The following is a 22,532-nucleotide window of genomic DNA, read 5'->3' on the forward strand; positions in this document are numbered from 1 at the left end:
TGATACATGTTGGATTATAGTTGTGAGTGAATCTAAGGTTTGATGCATTATTGTTCATAAATGACAAAAACATCGGTATGGCAGACACATCTCCCTCCCAAATGAATAAGAGATCATCAATATATCTGCCATACCAATGGATGAGTTGGGCACACGGGTTGGTTGGAGAAAATATAAAATGCTCCTCCCACCATGCTCCTCTCCCTGCTCTGCTATCTACTAGCACCACTGTAGCTCCCTGAAGGAGCGGAATCCCTGTGTGGATGGGGATTCCGCTGCTGGAAGGAGCACTTGATGTCTCTGTCCATATATGGACAGAGAAATCAAGTGCTCCATCCAGGAGCAGAATCCTCGGCCACAGGAGGATTCCGCTCTTTCAGGGAGCTACAGTGGCACTATCTACAGGAAGTGGGGTGCTATCTACAAGGGGACTATGTGGCACTACCTACAAGGGGGCTGTGTGGCACTACCCACAAGGGGGCTGTGTGGCACTACCTACAAGGTGGCTGTGTGGCTCTACCTACAAGGGAGCTGTGTGGCACTACCTACAGGGGTCTGTGTGGCACTAACTGCAAGGGGGCTGTGTGGCACTACCTGCAATGGGCTGTGTGGCACTACCTACAAGGGGGCTGTATGGCACTAGCTACAAGGTGGCTGTGTGGCACTACCTACAAGGGGGCTGTGTAGCACTACCTACAGGGGGCTCTGTGGCACTACCTACAGGAGGCTGTGTGGCACTACCTACAAGGGGGCTGTGTGGCACTACCTACAGGGGGCTGTGTGGCACTACCTATAAGGGGCTGTGTGGTACTACCTACAAGGGGCTGTGTGGCACTATTTACAGTGGGCTTTTTGGCACTATCTACAGGAGGAATCTGTGGCAGGCTGATGCTCATTGTAGTCAGAGTGGCAGGCTGATGGTCATTTTACTGTGAGTGGGAGGCTGATGGTCATTTTACTGTGTGTGCCGGGCTGATGGTCATTTTACTTTGAGTGGCGGGCAAGAGTGTAGTGCTTGTTTTTGGCTGTTTTCTGTCTTTCTGGTAACAATTTTTGGTAGGGGTGCCATGAGGATTTTTTTTTTCCCAGGGGTGCCTCGACTACGAATAGGCTGGAGTATGCAAGGATCCCGTCGTAGGAACAGGGCCTAGGTGAGTACAATTTTTATTTTTGTTTGGTGGCACTGTCTACAAGGGGGAGGTGAGGGCTGTATGGCAATGTCTACATGGGGGAGGTGGGGGATGTATGTTAATGTCTAAATGAGGGAGTTGGGGGGTTGTATGGCACTGTCTACAAGGAAGAGTTGGGGGATTATGGCACTGTCTACAGGGAGGCTGTTTGTCACAATCTACAGGGGGCATTATCTTCAATGGGGGGCTGTGTGTGGAAGCCAGGGGAGGGGAGCATTATACTATGTGGAGGCCACTAAGAGGACATTATACTGTGTAAGGGCACTACATGGGGGATTATACTGTGTGTGGCACTTAGGGGGCATAATACGGCGTGGGCACAATTACAGGACAAATTACTGTGTCCTTTAAGGGGTTATAATATATTATATTATTAAATATTATCATTATTGTACTATATGGGGGTACTAAAGGGGCATTATACGGTGTGTGTGTGTGTGTGTGTGTGTGTGTGTGTGTGTGTGTGTGGTCACTATATAGGGCATTATACTGTGGGGGTGCATTATACTTTTTTATGGGGCATTTTTTTTATGATGGTGGTGGGGCGCCGAAAGATAATTTTGCACTGGGCGCTATCTATCCTACGGCCGGCCCTGCCCTCCCATATATGTAAACAGCAGTTTATAACCACATATAGAGTATTACCATACTCTTTATTCCTTGTGAAAATGAAAAATGTTGATCGAAAACAACATCTTATTGGGGAAAAAAAAATTCGGCTTAATTCTAATTAATTTAGCAATAAACCTTTGGGGTCAAAATTCTCACTATATCCCTAAATAATTCCTCAAGGGGTGTAATTTCCCAAAACGAGTCACTTTTGAACTGTTTCCACTAACAGGAGCTCAGCAAATTTGACATGGCGCCCAGAAACCATTCCCAAATCCAAATGGGACTTCACTTCTGAGCCTTACCGTGTGTCCAAACAGCAGTTTATGACATGGCCTCCGCAAACCATTCCTGCTAAATTTGAGCTCCAAAAGCCAAATGGCGCTCTTTCCCTTCTGAGCCCTGCCATGTGTCCAAACAGCTGTTTATGACCACATATGGGGTATTGTTTTACTCGGAAGAAATTAATTTACAAACGTTGTGTTGCTTTTTTTCCTTTGGTCCTTGTGAAGATTAAAAAAAATTAACTAAACCTACATTTTCTTTGAAAAAAATGTAGATTTTCATTTTCACTGCCTAATTCCAATACTTTCTGCAAAAAACCTGTGGGGTCAAAATGCTCACTATATCCATAGATAACTTCCTTGAGGGGTGTAGTTTCCTAAATGGGGTCACTTTTTGGGGATTTCCACTGTTTTGGCACCAAAAGAGCTCTTCAAACATAACATGGTGCCTAAAATATAAATAAAAAAAAAAAAGGAGGCCCCAAAATTCACTAGAGGCTCCTTTGCTTCTGAGGCTGGTGTTCTAAAAACTGCAGAATCTGGGCAATAAATATTGACTTGAGTTTAGCTGGTAAAACCTTCTGTGTTACGAAAAAAATGTATTAAAAATTTATTTCTGCAAAAAAAATTTGTAAATTCCACCTCTACATTGCTTTAATTCCTGCGAAACGTCTAAAGGGTTAAGAAACTTTCTAAATGCTGTTTTGAATACTTTGAGGGGTGCAGTTTTTAAAATGGGGTGACTTATTGGGGGTTTCTAATATATAAGGCCCGAAAAAGCCACTTCACAACTGAACTGGCCCCTGTAAAAACAGGTTTTGAAATTTTCTTGAAAATTTTAGAAATTGCTGCTAAAGTTCTAAGCCTTGTAACGTCCTATAAAAATAAAAGGATGTTCAAAAAACGATGCCAATCCAAAGTAGACATATGGGGGATGTTAATTAGCAACTATTTTGTGTGGTATAACTGCCAGTCTTGGGGTATGTTCACACGATGTGTTTTCAGTAATTCGGGCCGTTTTTGCCTGAAAAAACAGCACCATTACGCCTCCAAACATCTGCCCACTGCTTTCAATGGGATTTACGGTGTTCTGTTCCCACAAGGTGTAATTTCACGTGTCGTTTTCAAAATACAACGTGTAAAAAGACGCTGCGTTAAAAGAAGTGCAGGTCATTTCTTGGGACATTTTTGGAGCCGTTTTTCATTGACTTAAAAAACGGCCGCTAAATACGCTGCGAAAAACGTGAGTTGCTACAAAAACGTCTGAAAATCAGGAGCTGTTTTCGCTTGAAAACAGCTCCATATTTTCAGATGAATTTTGTTAAGCCGGGTGAACATACCCTTATAAGCAAATACATTTAAATTTAGAAAAATGCAAATTTTTAAATTTTTTGCTACATTTTTGTGTTTTTCACAAACCAAATTTTGTCAGTAACATAAAGTACAATGTGTCATGAGAAAACAATCTTAGAATCACTTTGATAGGTAAAAGCTTTCCGAAGTTATTATCACATAAAGTGAAACATGTCAGATTTGAAAAATGAGGCTGTCAGGAAGGTCAAAAGTGGCCACAGCGGGAAGGGGTTAACCCCTTATTGACCACTAATACGCCTTTTCATGGTGGTCACTAAGGGGCTTTAGGCTAGGCCATCGCCTTTTCACGGTGGCCCAGTCTGAGTCCTGCACGGGCGTCCCGTGAAGGCTGGAGCCGGGCCTCGGCTGTCTAATGACAGCCGGACTCCAGCTCCAACGACCGCGATCGACTGTGGTCAATAGTGACCGCTGCATTTAACTTGTTTACAGAGGAGGGGAGCTCCCTCTCTCACCCATCGGCGGCCCGCAAATGCAATCGTGAGCCTCCGATGCAGGGTTGCCAAGCTCCACTTCAGAAATTTCTGGACAACTGAGCTAAAATTCACGGACAGACGAAAATTTTTACGGGCACATTACAAAATTGTTGCCTGTTCAGTGTGCAGTGTTTTAGGAGTGACTCACCAACCACAGCCCCCCCCCCCCCTTGTAGCTTTCCCCCGCTAACTCAGGTGATGTTTTCTCTGATTAGTCGTTCACTTTCCCTTTTTTTCTCCATCCGACCCAAACCTTTGTGATGACTTATTCCAGCCACGACTCGTCTCTGCAGAATTTGACACACAGACATGTTGGTTTCTCGCTTTTCCAGCACCTCCCTACCTATACCCCATCCTCTAAACAAACTCGTAATCCACAGTGCCCCAGATGGTAATAATGATCCCTCAGTGCTCGACACAATAAAAGTGCCCCATCAGTAATCGTGCCCCCTGCAGATAACACCACACACAGTCCCTCTTGTAGATAGCCACACAGCTCCCCCTTGTAAATAACGCCACACAGCCCCCCTTTTATATAGCTCCACACACAGTCCCCTGTATATAGCGCCACACACAGCCCCTCTTGTAGATAGCGCCACACACAGCCCGCCTTGTAGATAGCGCCACACAGCCCTCCTTGTAGATAGCGCCACACACATTCCCCTTGTATATAGCGCCACACAGCTCTACCTTGGTAGATAGCCACACAGCCCCCCTTGTAGATAACCCCACAGCCCTCATTATAGATAGCCACACAGCTCCCCATTCGTAGATAGCCACACAGCTCCCCCTTGTAGATAGCCATACAGCTCCCCCTTGTAGATAGCCGCACAGCTCCCCCTTGTAGATAGCCACACACAGCACCCCCCTTCCCTTGTATGTAGCGCCGCCCCCCTTCCCTTGTACTTAGTGCAAACAGAGCGGAGAGTGGTAGCCTAACGCTACCACTCTCCGCTCTGCCTGACACCACTCACCGTCAGGAGGAGGAGGTGGTCATGCGGCGAAGCGGTGGAGGATCACTTTGAATGGGGTCGGCAACCTCATGTCAGGTGACTGGATTGGCAAACTCCCAGCACCGACCTCACTTGGCAGCGGTCGGCCTGCATATTTTCAGGTTTCAGAGAATCTGAAAATATGCCCGGCCGCGGCTTACTATTCCTTTGCACTGCACATGTGCATTTTGGCGCATGCGCAGTGCAAATTTCCAGGAGACTGCTAAAAATCCCGGACAGTGGCTTTTTCTGACGTACGCTACGGTCGGCAGAAAAAAACACAGTTTATTGCGGACTGTCCGTAAATTTACGGACGGTTGGCAACCCTGGGGGCCTGATAAAAGCCCCCAGGTCTGCCCTGGGCATATGCCTATTTAATAGATTGCCTGTCAGATTTACACTGACAGGCAATAATGCTTTGTTATACTAAGTATACCAAAGCATTATAGCAGCATTCTATAAATCGCATAGTAAATTCCCCTTGTGTGACTAAAAAAATAGGTAAGTAAAGTGAAATTAAAATTCTTAATAAAAATTACAGTAAAAAAAAATTAAAAATGTTTTTTTCTCCATAAAAAGTGGTTTTATTTAGTAACAGTGTAAAAAATAAAAATAAAAAAAAGTACACACATATGGTATTGCCGCAACCGTAATGACACAAGCAATAAAGTCAATATGTAATTTAAACTGCAAGGTTAATTTAACACCGTAAAAAAAACACGCAAAAACCAATGCCAAAATTGCTATTTTTTTCCATTGCCCCCCGAAAAAGTCATAATAAAAGTTTATCAATAAGTCTCATGTATCCTAAAACAGTACCAATCAAAACTACATCTCGTCCCGCAAAACACAAGCCCAAAAAAATCAGCCAAAAAAATTATGGCTCTTGGAAAGCGGCGATGCAAAAACAAATAATTTTAGTTCAAAAGGGTTTTTTTGGCGCAAAAGTCGTAAAACATAAAAAAAAACTATATATATGTGGTATAGTCGTAATCGTACCGACCCATAGAATAAAGGTAACATGTTATTTATGCCGCACGGTGAACAGAGTCAATTTAAAACGCATAGAACAATGGCGGCATTCCAGGGTCTTTCCCCCCAAAATAAAATTAAGAAAAGTTAATCAACAAATGATGTGTAACCCAGCGACATAACTGCCGGGTGACAGCTGTATGTTGCAGCTGGCACCCTGAGGTATCGGCCAGGACCAGAGCTAGCATCCGATCCGGCCTATTAACCCTTCAGATGCTGCGTTCAATAGAGATCGCAGCATGTGAGGAGTTTTTAGCCACCGGCACCCCAGCAACGTGATCGCTGGGTTGCCGGTGGCTGCAAAGGCGATCGGAGGCCTAATACTTACCTCCCGGTCTGCCAGCAACGGAAGCCTCCTATGCCCCGCTCGGCGGCAGGGCCTAAAAGGCTTCCGATATCATCGGCAAGATGGCGTCGGCTCAGCTTCCGGCTCAGAAGCTGAGCCGTCGTCATCAGCAGTGGGTGTCCGCTGTATGTTACAGCGGACACCCCAATCTATCGGCCGGAACCGGAGCTAGCTCTGATTCCTGGCATTAACCCCTTCGATGCAGCAATCCATTGCGATCGCTGCATCCTAGAGGTTTGTAGCAAATCAGCAACCTGCCATGCGATGGCAAGGCTGGCGACTGCTACTATGGCAACAGGGGCCCTAACAATGGCCTCCTGTCTGCCATAGGTAGTGCAATGTATTAGAACATCAAACAAACAGTTGGACCTTCAAGTCCCCTAGTGGGACTAAAGAAAAGTGTAAAAAAAAAGTGTAAAAACATTTTGAATAAAAGTTGTAAAACATACAATAAAAGTTTCAAGTAATAAAATAAAACACAATCGCCCTTTTTCCCTTATCAAGTCATTTATTATTGAAAAAAATAATAAACCATACATATTTGGTATCAATATTCTGCCTGTATAAACGTTTAAAATAATTGTTTATTTTCAAAATTATTAAAATTGGTAGGGCACAGAGTGCCAAAAGATCCAGGTACAGGCGTTGGCAACCAGATCAAGAGCGCAGACTGAGATGTATGTGAAAAAAGATAGAGAATCAGCAAGCACCAATTCATGGATGCCTGATTGTATCAAAGGTGAAATGATCACATAGAAACTGACTCAGAGTGCTTGGCAAATATTGATGAGATCTGATTGCCACAGATTAGTTAACAGGCACACTCCCAACGCGTTTCTGCACCTTGTAGGGGAGCGTCCTCAGGGGTACGAGTTGCCTGAATTTATTAACGTACAGTTGCCTGTCAGCTGATATTCAGCTGTTCGTTTTAGTGTAACGGCGCATATGAGACATCTGATGGTGGTCTGACGCGCGCCGTGGAAACTCGGAAGTTTTATTCACCCAAGCCCCACCCATAGGGGCGTTGCGTAGTATCGGGCCGTCCAATGAAGGAATAAGGCGTGTGAAAACACACGCCCCTACAGGGGGCGGGTCCATAGTAACCACGCAGCCTATGAAAGAGATGCATAGAGCATCAGTGGTAACAAGGGGGAGCTAAAGGTGGCCAGAACATACAACGCCGATACCAAGGCTGGAATAAGCGCTATGTATGCAAAACAAGGGATCTAGTGAGCAAAACAATGCACAGAATCCCACAAAGTAGTGTATCAATAGTCAGGATCAGATAGACTATGGATCATCAGATCCAATATAGGTAAACAGTGCAGGAAAGAAAGCTGAAAACAGTACAGGAAGGAGCTCTTAACATATCAATGAATGATACATGCAGAAGTACAGAGATTGGGCAAGGCAAATTATAAGAACGGAAGGTAGGATATAGACTCATTGAGGCCCAGTGGCTTGATGGTTTGCATCCTGAAAATCCACTGGGCCTCCTTCTGTAGAACACGTCTGTCCCAATTACCTCCCCTGGCAGGAATACTGACATGTTCTATACCTTGGAACTTAATAGAAGAGGGGTCTCCCTTGTGGTGGTCCCATACATGTCGAGAAATAGAGGTGTCAGCTTTATTCTGAATGTCACAAATATGGTCCCGAATCCTGCGTCTGAACTCCCTTATTGTCTTACCGACATACTGCATACCACAATGACACGTAATCAGGTACACCACCCCCTTGGTGAGGCAGTTGATAAACGACCTATTGGAAAACGTGACTCCTGTCACAGTACTTTTGAATGTTTTGCTTTTCCAAACAGAGCTACATGCTTTGCATCTACCACACTGGAATGACCCAGTGACATTAGTCGAAAGCCAAGTGGTGACAGCAGGTGTCTTCAGATGGCTGTGCACCAATCTGTCCTTAAGATTACGGCCCCTCCGGAAAGTGATCTGAGGACGGTCCCCAACTAAACCACCTACGTCCGGGTCTGCTTTAAGGATGTCCCAGTATGAGGTAAGAATATTTCTAACCTCAGCGTGCGCAACATTGTAGGTACCAATTATCCTCATAGCGTTGTCCTTCTCTGGAGATACTTTAGGGTTCAGTAGGGACTCCCTATTTGATGTAATAGCATGTTGGTATGCCGATTTCAAGACACCACTGGGATACCCTTTGTGCTCAAATCTCTTTCTCAGACCATTGGCCGACATTTGAAAGTCTGACAGTGTGGTACAGTTCCGCCTCGCTCTAATATATTGACCCTTTGGGATGCCCATCTTCAGGGGTTTAGGGTGACAACTATCCCATCTGAGAAGGCTATTGGTGGCCGTGCTTTTCCTAAAGATTTGTGTCTGGATATGTCCCTGGTCAGTCTTCTCTATTTGGATGTCAAGGAATGTGATATGATTATCCTTGATTTCAGAGGTAAAGTAGAGACCCAGGTCATTGATGTTCAAAATAGAGACAAATTCTCCAAATTCTGCTGTTGTACCTGACCACAATATCAAAATGTCATCAATGAATCTTAACCATAACATAATGGAAGAGACATATTTCTCCATTCTGTCACAAAACACAAATTCTCTCTCCCACCAGCCCAGATAGAGATTGGCATAGGTGGGAGCACAGGGGCTACCCATGGCAACTCCTCTGAGCTGGTGAAAGAACTTCTGTTCAAAGATGAAGAAGTTGTGCTCCAACACAAAACGCAACAGGATGAGCACAAACTGATTATGCACACCAAACTGAGCCCCTCTCTCATTGAGGAAGTATTCAACAGCACCACATCCCAAAGAGTGGGGGATGGAGCTGTAAAGGGCCTCTACATCAAGACTTGCCAAATGGACATTGGATTCAACTTTGATCCCTTCAAGCTTCCTGAGGACCTCCATTGTGTCACGCACATAGGACGGAAGTGCTGTCACGAAGGGCCTCAAAATCCTGTCCAAATAGATGCTAGCGTTCTGAGACACACTATCAATCCCAGAAACAATGGGTCTTCCTTTTGATGGACTCAGACCCTTATGAATCTTGGGAAGACTGTAGAAAGTGGCTATCTGAGGGCATACTGATATCAATGTGGAAAGATGGATGTGTGATGCGAGAGAGGTGTTCTCTGAGAGTGAATTACTGCCACAATCACACAATTTAAGTATCAATGGTACATTTAAACAGCTCACCAAGTCATACAAGGATCACATCAGATCATGGTGGGAGGTCCAGACCATTGAGACATATCTCAAGAATAGCATTGTCCCAAGAGGGCTTAGAATTTCACTTACCCCTGCAGCTAGACTGCGTTCAGTGGATTTACTCAAGAGATGGGAGAAAGAATCGATTGATTCGTCTCTCAGATTTATGGGTATTCTATTAGAAGAGGAAAAAAATCTGCTCTCACGTAGCTCCAAGGATTTGAGGGACGGTATTGAGCTTGCCCAGAAGTTTTCTGGCACTGCTGAATTTGAAAGAAGAGAAACTACTCTTCAACAAACTGTAGAAAAATTCACCGCACATATTAAGGAACGCAAGCATTTCCAATACGTTCGTGACACAACTGATTTTAAGGAGGGCAGAATTTTTGAGTTTGGCCTGAAACAACCGGGGCATCAGGAGGTAGAGACTGAGTTATCCTCCTCTGAACCAGATCTATCAGATACGGACACTCAGAGATATCCTCTTAGGACAGCTCGCAATAATAGGACCCAGGGCAAAGCGTTTTCCCGGGGTACCCCAAGAGGGAGAACTAGGGGAAGAGCCCCCACTAGGGATGGTTTTTTAGGCAAGAGCCACCCCATCCTCGACTACCTACACAGGGACCCCAGGGACATTTAACGCTGGGTGCTCCTTGTGTTGATGAGGAAATGCAAATTATCAATGTGTCTGGGAGAACCTTATCGCACTATGAGACTGTCGTTCTTAAAAAGGGTCTATCATTTATTCCCACCAATCGTTTTGATCTCTTTTCCTGGGTGAAGGATCTTAATTTATTTATTAGGAAATTGAAGTGGAGGAAGTTCTTTTGTACACATGATAGAAGACAATGTGCTGAACTTGGCATTCAGGAGGAAGATCTTGCAAATGACAGGGTACTGCAGGAATTATTGGATGAGGGGCAACGGGGAGTGGGTGAGGGCCCCTTCACTGATCTGAGGGCTCCCTCAACCACTAATCCCCCAATCAATGACAACACTCTGCTGGATGTTTTTCTCACGGTTGTTACAAATCAACTGCAGAAACTAGGGGCAGACCAACATCCACATTTTAATCTGTCACGGGATGAAACACTTGCACTCAAGGCACTGGAGAATGACACGGGGATCATAATTAAACCCTCGGACAAGGGGGGTAATGTTGTTGTGATGGACCGTGCCCAGTATGTCACCATGTGTCATAACATCCTGAAGGACAGACTTTGCTACAGCATCCTGAGTGCCAATCCTACTACAAAATATATGGCTGAACTCAAAGAGATTGTGGGGGAGGCTAAACAAGCGAAGATCATTGATGCTCGAGAGTTGTCATTTATTGTGGGACAATGCCCTCAGATAGCCACTTTCTACAGTCTTCCCAAGATTCATAAGGGTCTGAGTCCATTAAAAGGAAGACCCATTGTTTCTGGGATTGATAGTGTGTCTCAGAACGCTAGCATCTATTTGGACAGGATTTTGAGGCCCTTCGTGACGGCACTTCCGTCCTATGTGCGTGACACAATGGAGGTCCTCAGGAAGCTTGAAGGGATCAAAGTTGAATCCAATGTCCATTTGGCAAGTCTTGATGTAGAGGCCCTTTACAGCTCCATCCCCCACTCTTTGGGATGTGGTGCTGTTGAATACTTCCTCAATGAGAGAGGGGCTCAGTTTGGTGTGCATAATCAGTTTGTGCTCATCCTGTTGCGTTTTGTGTTGGAGCACAACTTCTTCATCTTTGAACAGAAGTTCTTTCACGAGCTCAGAGGAGTTGCCATGGGTAGCCCCTGTGCTCCCACCTATGCCAATCTCTATCTGGGCTGGTGGGAGAGAGAATTTGTGTTTTGTGACAGAATGGAGAAATATGTCTCTTCCATTATGTTATGGTTAAGATTCATTGATGACATTTTGATATTGTGGTCAGGTACAACAGCAGAATTTGGAGAATTTGTCTCTATTTTGAACATCAATGACCTGGGTCTCTACTTTACCTCTGAAATCAAGGATAATCATATCACATTCCTTGACATCCAAATAGAGAAGACTGACCAGGGACATATCCAGACACAAATCTTTAGGAAAAGCACGGCCACCAATAGCCTTCTCAGATGGGATAGTTGTCACCCTAAACCCCTGAAGATGGGCATCCCAAAGGGTCAATATATTAGAGCGAGGCGGAACTGTACCACACTGTCAGACTTTCAAATGTCAGCCAATGGTCTGAGAAAGAGATTTGAGCACAAAGGGTATCCCAGTGGTGTCTTGAAATCGGCATACCAACATGCTATTACATCAAATAGGGAGTCCCTACTGAACCCTAAAGTATCTCCAGAGAAGGACAACGCTATGAGGATAATTGGTACCTACGATGTTGCGCACGCTGAGGTTAGAAATATTCTTACCTCATACTGGGACATCCTTAAAGCAGACCCGGACGTAGGTGGTTTAGTTGGGGACCGTCCTCAGATCACTTTCCGGAGGGGCCGTAATCTTAAGGACAGATTGGTGCACAGCCATCTGAAGACACCTGCTGTCACTACTTGGCTTTCGACTAATGTCACTGGGTCATTCCAGTGTGGTAGATGCAAAGCATGTAGCTCTGTTTGGAAAAGCAAAACATTCAAAAGTACTGTGACAGGAGTCACGTTTTCCAATAGGTCGTTTATCAACTGCCTCACCAAGGGGGTGGTGTACCTGATTACGTGTCATTGTGGTATGCAGTATGTCGGTAAGACAATAAGGGAGTTCAGACGCAGGATTCGGGACATTCAGAATAAAGCTGACACCTCTATTTCTCGACATGTATGGGACCACCACAAGGGAGACCCCTCTTCTATTAAGTTCCAAGGTATAGAACATGTCAGTATTCCTGCCAGGGGAGGTAATTGGGACAGACGTGTTCTACAGAAGGAGGCCCAGTGGATTTTCAGGATGCAAACCATCAAGCCACTGGGCCTCAATGAGTCTATATCCTACCTTCCGTTCTTATAATTTGCCTTGCCCAATCTCTGTACTTCTGCATGTATCATTCATTGATATGTTAAGAGCTCCTTCCTGTACTGTTTTCAGCTTTCTTTCCTGCACTGTTTACCTATATTGGATCTGATGATCCATAGTCTATCTGATCCTGACTATTGATACACTACTTTGTGGGATTCTGTGCATTGTTTTGCTCACTAGATCCCTTGTTTTGCATACATAGCGCTTATTCCAGCCTTGGTATCGGCGTTGTATGTTCTGGCCACCTTTAGCTCCCCCTTGTTACCACTGATGCTCTATGCATCTCTTTCATAGGCTGCGTGGTTACTATGGACCCGCCCCCTGTAGGGGCGTGTGTTTTCACACGCCTTATTCCTTCATTGGACGGCCCGATACTACGCAACGCCCCTATGGGTGGGGCTTGGGTGAATAAAACTTCCGAGTTTCCACGGCGCGCGTCAGACCACCATCAGATGTCTCATATGCGCCGTTACACTAAAACGAACAGCTGAATATCAGCTGACAGGCAACTGTACGTTAATAAATTCAGGCAACTCGTACCCCTGAGGACGCTCCCCTACAAGGTGCAGAAACGCGTTGGGAGTGTGCCTGTTAACTAATCTGTGGCAATCAGATCTCATCAATATTTGCCAAGCACTCTGAGTCAGTTTCTATGTGATCATTTCACCTTTGATACAATCAGGCATCCATGAATGGGTGCTTGCTGATTCTCTATCTTTTTTCACATACATCTCAGTCTGCGCTCTTGATCTGGTTGCCAACGCCTGTACCTGGATCTTTTGGCACTCTGTGCCCTACCAATTTTAATAATTTTGACAATAAACAATTATTTTAAACGTTTATACAGGCAGAATATTTACACCTTAGTAATTTAAACGTATACCTCCACACAGTAATCTCTTGTAATACATATTTGGTATCGCTGCGACCGTAACTATAAAAATATTACGTTATTTATGCAGCACAGTGAACGCCGTTAAAAAAAAAACCTCAAAAACACTGCCATAATTGCTGTTTTTTCGGTCACTTTGTTTTACAAAAATTTAAATAAAAAGTGATCAAAAAGTCGCATGTATCCAAAAATGGTGCCTATAAAATCTATAACTTGTCTCGCAAAAAAAACAAGCCCTCATACAGCTCCATCGACGAAAAAATTAAAAAGTTATGGCTCTCACAACATGACGACAGAAAAAATACATTCTCTTTCCAAAAGTAATTTTATTGTGCAAAAAGTTATAAAAAAGTTCTATAAATTAGGTATCGCCGGAATCGTACTGACCCGCAGAATAAAGGTAACATGTAGTTTATAACGCATGGTGAACGCTGTATAAAAAAAACGAAAAAACTATGCCAGAATTGCTGTTTTTTTGTCACCTTGCCTCCCAAAAAAAGGATAACAAGTAATGAAAAAGTTGCATGTACCCCAATATGGTACCAATAAACGCTACAGCTCGTCCCGTAAAAAAAGAGAACTCATACCACTATGTCGATGAAAAAATAAGATAAGTTAAGGTTACAATAAGTCAGGAAAGAAAAATATCTCTTCTGTTTCAAAAGGCAATTTATCAAGGCACTAAAATTAGGGAACCAGGAAGGGGAGGGCCCAAACATATCTACTGGAATTTTCCCGGCAAAATTCCCCAAACTGCAAAGGTGTGTAGTGTGGACCAAAAGGGGGATAAGGAAGGACATTTATCAGTGCGACACCAGCCTGTGCAGAAAGGATCGATCACAGCGTAAGGCCTGATTTACACGAGCGTGTGCGTTTTGCGCACGCAAAAAACGCGCCGTTTTGTGTGCACAAAATGCACTTAACAGCTGCGTGTGTCATCATTGTATGATGCGCGGCTGCGTGATTTTCGCGCAGCCGCCATCATTATGACACTCCGTTTGGATGTTTGTAAACAGAAAAGCACGTGGTGTTTTCTGTTGACATTCAGAGTTTGACAGCTGTTGCGCGAATCACGCAGTTCGCACGGAAGTGCTTCCGTGCGACCTGCGTGGTTTTCATGCACCCATTGACTTCAATGGGTGCGTGATGCGTGAAAAACGCTGAAATATAGAACATGTCGTGAGTTTTACGCAACGCACTCACGCTGCACAAAACCCACAGACTGTCTGCACTGACCCATAGAGTAATATAGGTGTAAAGGATCTGCCAGGCACAACTTCTGTATCAACGCCCATAGGTAATCAGTCTGCACCTGCTTCTATGTCTGTGAGACTGACTCCATCTTCCTCCACTCAGGATGGCAGGCTTAGGAGTGGGAAAGCCTATCACAGCCTGGCCAGACGGAGCTAGCTCCCGCCCTCTGTCTATGTATACCTGCCTTTCCTGTTCCTCCTTGCTTGTGATTCTTCTCTGTTAGTTTCCTGGCCCTGCTGCAGCTTCTTGAACTACTTGTCCCTGCTTCGTATTGACCCTGGCTTACTGACTATTCTCCTGCTCTGCGTTTGGTACCTCGTACACTCCTGGTTTGACTCGGCTTGTTCACTACTCTCCTGCTCTGCGTTTGGCACATCGTACTCTCCTGGTTTGACTCGGCTCGTTTACTACTCTTGTTGCTCACGGTGTTTCCGTGGGCAACTGCCTCATTTCCCTTTTGTTCTGTGTTCCCTTGTCTGGTTGTCTGTCGTGCACTTATTGAGTGTAGGGACCGTCGCCCAGTTGTACCCCGTCGCCTAGGGCGGGTCATTGCAAGTAGGCAGAGACTGAGTGGCGGGTAGATTAGGGCTCACTTGTCTGTTTCCCAATCCCTGTCATTACAATAGGTGCGTACGACACGCGTGAAAAGCACGCGCGTCGCACGCGCGTATATTACGCTCGTGTAAATGATGCCTAATACACATCTATGGATCATTTTTTTTTTTTTTTTACCGTATTATTATACCACCTCACTATGCCCCTGATGTACTCTGCCCAGCTCACATATGCCCCACATTATAAACGGAAACACCAGTGATACTCCAAACAAAACTATTACCAAGCAAATTCCATGCTCCAAAAGCCAAATGGCGCTCCCACCCATCTGAGCCCTATAGTGTGCCCAAACAGCTGCTTACATCCACATACATGGCATCGCCATACCCGGGAGAACCCTTTTAACAATTTTTGGGTGTGTGTCCCCAGTGGCACAAGCTGGGCACGACATATTTGCCACTGAATTGGCATATCTAAGGAAAAATTTTAATTTGCACCTTCCGCAGCGCAATCATTTATGGAAAAGACACGTGGGGTGAAAATGCTCACTACACCCATTAATAAATGCCTTGAGGGGTGCAGTTTCCAAAATGGGGTCATTTCTCAGGGGTTTCTTTTATTATTTCACATCTGAGCCTCTGCAATTGTGAACCAATACTCTGTAAATCGACAAATTAGGCCTCAATTTCGCATGGTACTCTTTCACTCCTGAGCCCTGTCGAATGTCCAGGCAAAAGATTAGTGCCACACTTAGGGCGATTCTAAAACAGGGAAACACCGCATAATAATTGAGAGCTGTCTTGTTATGGTGGCACAAGCCGGGCACCACATATTGGCGAATCTAAGGAAAAATTCCCATTTTCACTCTCCCACATCGTGTGCACACGAATTTCTGCAAAACACCTGTGGGGTTAACATGTTCACTACACCCCTAGGTGAATACCTTGAGGGTGTTGTTTCCAAAATGAGGTCACTTCTGGGGGGGATACACTGTTTTGGTCCCACAGGGACTTTGCAAATGCGACATAGCGACCAGAAACCAAATGCAGCAAAATCTGTACTCCAAAAGCAAATGGCGCTCCTTCTTTTCTGAGCCCTGCCGTGTGCCCAAACAGCAGTTTATGGCCACGTGTGGGGTATTGCCGTACTCCAGAGAAGTTGCTTTACAAATGTTAGGGTTCTTTTTTTCCTTTATTTGTTGAGAAAATGAAAAATTTGGAGCTAAAGCTACGTCTTATTGAAGAAAAAGGATTTTTTTTTATTTTCACTGCCCAATTCTAATAAAATCTATGAAACACCTGTGGGGTCAAAATGCTCACTACACTACTGGGGTGCTTTTTCTCTTTTAGTCCTTCTGTAAATTAGAAAAAATTAGCTAAACCTACATTTTCTTTGAAAGAATGTAGATTTTCATTTTCATGGCCCATTTTCAATAATTTCTGCAAAAAACCTGCGGGGTCAAAATGGATTCCTCAAGGGGTGTAGTTTTCTCAATGGTGTCACTTTTTGGGCGTTTTCACTGTTTTGGTCCCTTAGGGGCTTTGCAAATGTGACATGGCCTCCACAAACCATTCCTGCTAAATTTGAGCTCCAAAAGCCAAATGGCGCTCTTTCGCTTCTAAGCTCCGCCGTGTGTCCAAACAGCCATTTATTACCACATGTGGGGTATTGTTTTACTTGGGAGAAATTGCTTTACAAATGCTGCAGTGCTTTTTGTCCTTTAGTCCTTGTGGGAATTAGAAAAAATTAGCTAAACCTACATTTTCTTTGAAAGAATGTAGCTTTTCATTTTCACGGCCTACATCCAATAATTTCGGCAAAAAACCTGCGGGGTCAAAATGCTCACTATACCCCTAGATAATTTCCTCAAGGGGTGTAGTTTCCCAAATGGGGTCACTTTTGGTGGATTTCCACTGTTTTGGCACCGAAAGAGCCCTTCAAACCTGACATGGTGCCTAAAATATATTCTAATTAAAAGAAAGCCCCAAAACCCACTATGTGCTCCTTTGCTTCTGAGGCCAGTGCTTCAGTCCATTACCACACTAGGGCCACATGTGGGATATTTCTAAAAACTGCAGAATCAGGGCAATAAATATTGAGTTGCATTTCTCTGGTAAAAACTTCTGTGTTACAAAAAAAATAGATTAAAAATGAATTTCTGCAAAAAAAAAAAAATGAAATTTGAAAATGTCACCTTTACGTTGCATTAATTCCGGTGAAACGTTTAAAGGGTTAAGAAACTTTCTAAATGCTGTTTTGAATACTTTGAGGGGTGAAGATTTAAAAATGGGGTGACTTTTTGGCGGTTTCTAATATATAAGGCCCTAAAAGCCGCTTCACAACTGAACTGGCCCCTGTAAAAATAGCCTTTTGAAATTTTCTTGAAAATGTGAGAAATTGCTACTAAAGTTATAAGCCTTGTGACGTCATAGAAAAATAAAAGGACATTCAAAAAACGATGCCAATCTAAAGTAGACATATGTGGGATGTTAATTAGCAACAATTTTGTATGGTATAACTGCCTGTCTTACAAGCACCATACATTTACATTTAGAAAAATGCAAATTTTTGCAATTGTTCACAAAATTTTGGTGTTTTTCACTAATAAATATTGAATTTATCGACCAAATTTTTAAGTCCAATGTGTCACGAGAAAACAATCTCAGAATAGCTAACAGAATTCCGTAGTTATTACCCCATAAAGTGAAATATGTCAGATTTGAAAAAATGGGTCTGGTCCTGAAGGCCAAAATGAGCTTGGTCCTGAAGGGGTTAAACACTTGATGCCAGATTCCCCCACAGATTACAGCAGATCATTGGGGATCCCTGGAGGGTTATAAAGAATATATATTTGTGTTAATTGAAGAACATTTCCTTCTTAAATAAAACAAAACGTAATAAAAAAAGTGACTTTTAATCATGTCCATGAGTAATTTTCCTCTATTCTTTCCAGTCATTTCTTAGTTGTAGAGAGAGTTGCAGGAGAAAAAAAGGATCTTTCCAGGGGCGCTGCTGCGTGGTAGAAATGATAGAAACGAAATTCAGAGATAATGTAAATAAGTTCAATTTATTCGGGTGAGTTGCTACGCGTTTCAACGATGAACAAAGAAAGATCCTTTTTTTCTCCCTCTCTACCTAAGCGGTCCTTTTGGGTTACCGACTCGGATCTGGCAGCAGCACTGTGGTTTCTATTATACATGCCCAAAAACTTCCTATCTAGGTGAGCATACTACTTGCCCTCTTGTCTCACCTTTACCAACTGATCTGCACAAGGTGGCGCCGTGTTTTTTTCTCTTTTCATTCCATTTCTTAGTTGTATCTGATTCCTGGAAACCTGGGTGAGAACTAATAGCTATGGTCACACATTGCTTATTCATTAGAGAATTTAAGTTGGTTAATTTACACTGAAATTGCACAGCAAAGTACAGTATAATGCAAGTAAATGGGGATTTTAAAACTCCCATTTATAAACAATATAAGAAATCCTGACCGGATTTTAGCCACTTCACGCATTTGGACATACTATTATGTCCTAATTGCTGCATTATTACTGCAAAAGGACATAATCGTATGTTCAGTGGATGCAGTGGCGGATCATCATTAGGGAAGTTCAGGCGGTCTCCCGGGGCCCAAGGCTCCCAGGGGGCCCATGGCCGGCCAAACCGCACATGACCGCATGGACCCCCTCATTCCCGGTGGCGTCGCTAGCATCGGAGCCCCCTACCATGAGGCGAGGTGAGCTTCTGTCCGACTCCCAGCTATTAGCAGCCGTGGTCTTTTCTGCGATCTTACACCTTCGTGTGCTGCTTTAGAAGCTCCCCCTCCAACCCCCCTTCCCTGCTCTACACACCACTCCTCCTCCTGCTGCTGCTGTTACCAGTTGGGATGTGAGGGAGGGGAGGGGAGACTGTCTGCGGCACTGTGTTGGGCCATCAAGCTACTGAACGCCCTTATCCTACATAAAAGGTAAGTGCATGTGTGTTTACAATGTGTACTTTATATGTGTATAATGTGCATATTCATGTGTGTCTGTGATGTGTACATGTGTGTGTGTATATATGTATATATTGTGTGTGTATGTATGTATATATAGTATGCGTGTGTGTGTGTGTGTGTATATATACATAGTGTGTGTGTATGTATATATAGTGTGTGTATGTATGTATGTATATATAGTGTATGTATGTGTATATGTATAGTGTATGTATGTGTATATATATATATATATATATAGTGTATGTGTGTATATGTATATATATATATATATATAGTGTATGTATGTATGTGTATATATATATATATATATATATATATATATATATAGTGTATGTATGTACAGTGAAGGAAATAAGTACTTGATCCCTTGCTAATTTTGTAAGTTTGCCCACTGTCAAAGTCATGAACAGTCTAGAATTTTTAGGCTAGGTTAATTTTACCAGTGAGAGAGAGATAATAAAAAAAAAAAAAAAAAGAAAATCACATAGTCAAAATTATATATATTTATTTGCATTGTGCACAGAGAAATAAGTATTTGATCCCCTACCAACCATTAAGAGTTCAACCTCCTCCAGACCAGTTACACGCTCCAAATCAACTTGGTGCCTGCATTAAAAACAGCTGTCTTAAATGGTCACCTGTATAAAAGACTCCTGTCCACAGACACAATTAATCAGTCTGACTCTAACCTCTACAACATGGGCAAGACCAAAGAGCTTTCTAAGTATGTCAGGGACAAGATCATAGGCCTGCACAAGGCTGTAATGGGCTACAAAACCATACGTAAGACCAGCTGGGTGAGAAGGAGACAACTGTTGGTGCAATAGTAAGAAAATGGAAGACATACAAAATGACTGTCAATCGACATCGATCTGGGGCTCCATGCAAAATCTCACCTCGTGGGGTATCCTTGATCCTGAGGAAGGTGAGAGCTCAGCCGAAAACTACACGGGGGGAACTTGTTAATGATCTCAAGGCAGCTGGGACCACAGTCACCAAGAAAACCATTGGTAACACATTACGCCGTAATGGATTAAAATACTGCAGTGCCCGCAAGGTCCCCCTGCTCAAGAAGGCACATGTACAGGCACGTCTGAAGTTTGCAAATGCACATCTGGATGATTCTGAGAGTGATTGGGAGAAGGTGCTGTGGTCAGATGAGACTAAAATTGAGCTCTTTGGCATTAACTCAACTCGCCGTGTTTAGAGGAAGAGAAATGCTGCCTATGACCCAAAGAACACCGTCCCCACTGTCAAGCATGGAGGTGGAAACATTATGTTTTGGGGGTGTTTCTCTTCTAAGGGCGCAGGACTACTTCACCGCATCAATGGGAGAATGGATGGAGCCATGTACCGTCAAATCCTGAGTGACCAACCTCCTTCCCTCCACCAGGACATTAAAAATGGCTCGTGGCTGGGTCTTCCAGCACGACAATGACCCGAAACATACAGCCAAGGCAACAAAGGAGTGGCTCAAAAAGAAGCACATTAAGGTCATGGAGTGGCCTAGCCAGTCTCCAGACCTTAATCCCATCGAAAACTTATGGAGGGAGCTGAAGATCCGAGTTGCCAAGCGACAGCCTCGAAATCTTAATGATTTACAGATGATCTGCAAAGAGGAGTGGGCCAAAATTCTATCTAACATGTGTGCAAACCTCATCATCAACTACAAAAAACGTCTGACTGCTGTGCTTGCCAACAAGGGTTTTGCCACCAAGTATTAAGTCTTGTTTGCCAAAGGGATGAAATACTTTTTGACTATGCAAATAAATATATATAATTTTGACAATGTGATTTTCAGTTTTTTTTTAATATAATCTACCTCTCGCTGGTAAAATTAACCTAGCCTAAAAATTCTAGACTGTTCATGTCTTTGACAGTGGGCAAACTTACAAAATCAGCAAGGGATCAAATACTTATTTCCTTCACTGTATGTATGTATGTATATATATATATATATATAGTGTATGTATGTATGTGTATATATGTATATATAAAGTGTATGTATGTGTGTACATATATAGTATACGTATGTGTATATATATGTATATATAGTGTATGTATGTGCATATATATATATATATATATATATATATATATACATATATATATATATATATATATATATATAGTGTATGTATGTGTGTATGTATGTGTGTGTATATATATATATATATATATATATATATATAGTGTATGTATGTGTATATATATATATATATATATATATATATATAGTGTATGTATGTATGTGTATATATATAGAGTATGTGTGTATTTATGTATATAGTGTATGTATGTATGTGTATATATATATATATATATATATATATATAAAGTGTATGTATGTGTGTATGTATGCATGTATGTATGTATGTATATATATATTAGTGTATGTATGTGTGTGTGTGTGTGTGTATATATATATATATATATATATATATATATATATATAGTGTGTGTGAGTGTGTGTATATATATAATATATATACTAGCAGAAATTCTGCTGCAGAAAAAAAGCACCATTTCCTGCGGTTTTTGTTGCAGAAAATGGTGCATATTTTGCTGCGTTTTTCTCACTGCTGGGAGATTGTGACGTCTCCTCTGAAAAACGCAGCAATTCAGTCAACTTTTCGCAGCAGGAATTGACATGCTGCGGCACGAAAAATACGCACTACAGGACAAAATTTCTGGTCGGAGATTTTACGCAGCGTCTGGATGAGATTTGTTAAATTTCTCCCACTTTGCTGCTACTGTATTCTGCATATTTTCCGGGCGGAAAATACACAGCAATTCCGTTAAGTGTGGACAAGCCCTAATACAATAGCAGCAGAGTGGATTAGATGTGAACAATTCTCATCCACACGCTGTGTAAATGATAAGTGGGAAAAAAAGCTCAGAAATTGACCTGCGGTGCGTTTTTTTATTCCGAAGCACGTCAATTGTATTTGCGTAAACACTGCTTATTTGTTTTCAGTTTTTCCCCATTTAATTCAATGGGGAGGTAAAACCCGCAACATATAGCAGATGTTATGTAAAAACGCAATTTAGAAAAAATAAAAGTGTTATACTTGCCCAGAATTCTGTTTCTTCGTCTGGGCCAGCCTCCTGGGATGACGTCTCACCCCATGTGACCGCTGCAGCAAATCTTAGACTGCAGCAGTCATATGGGATAAAATGTCATCCCAGGGCTGCAGTGCAGCGACGCTGTATAGCACTATATACAAGGGGAGCGCTGTGTGGCACTATATATAAGGGGGGAGTGCTGTGTGGCACTATATACAAGGGGAGAGTGCTGTGACCTCTCCTTATGTGTTAGATATCCAAAATAGAGAACGTGACGCAGC

Source organism: Rhinoderma darwinii, chromosome 2, assembly GCF_050947455.1.
Source record: "Rhinoderma darwinii isolate aRhiDar2 chromosome 2, aRhiDar2.hap1, whole genome shotgun sequence".
NCBI classification, from domain to species: Eukaryota; Metazoa; Chordata; class Amphibia; order Anura; family Rhinodermatidae; genus Rhinoderma; species Rhinoderma darwinii.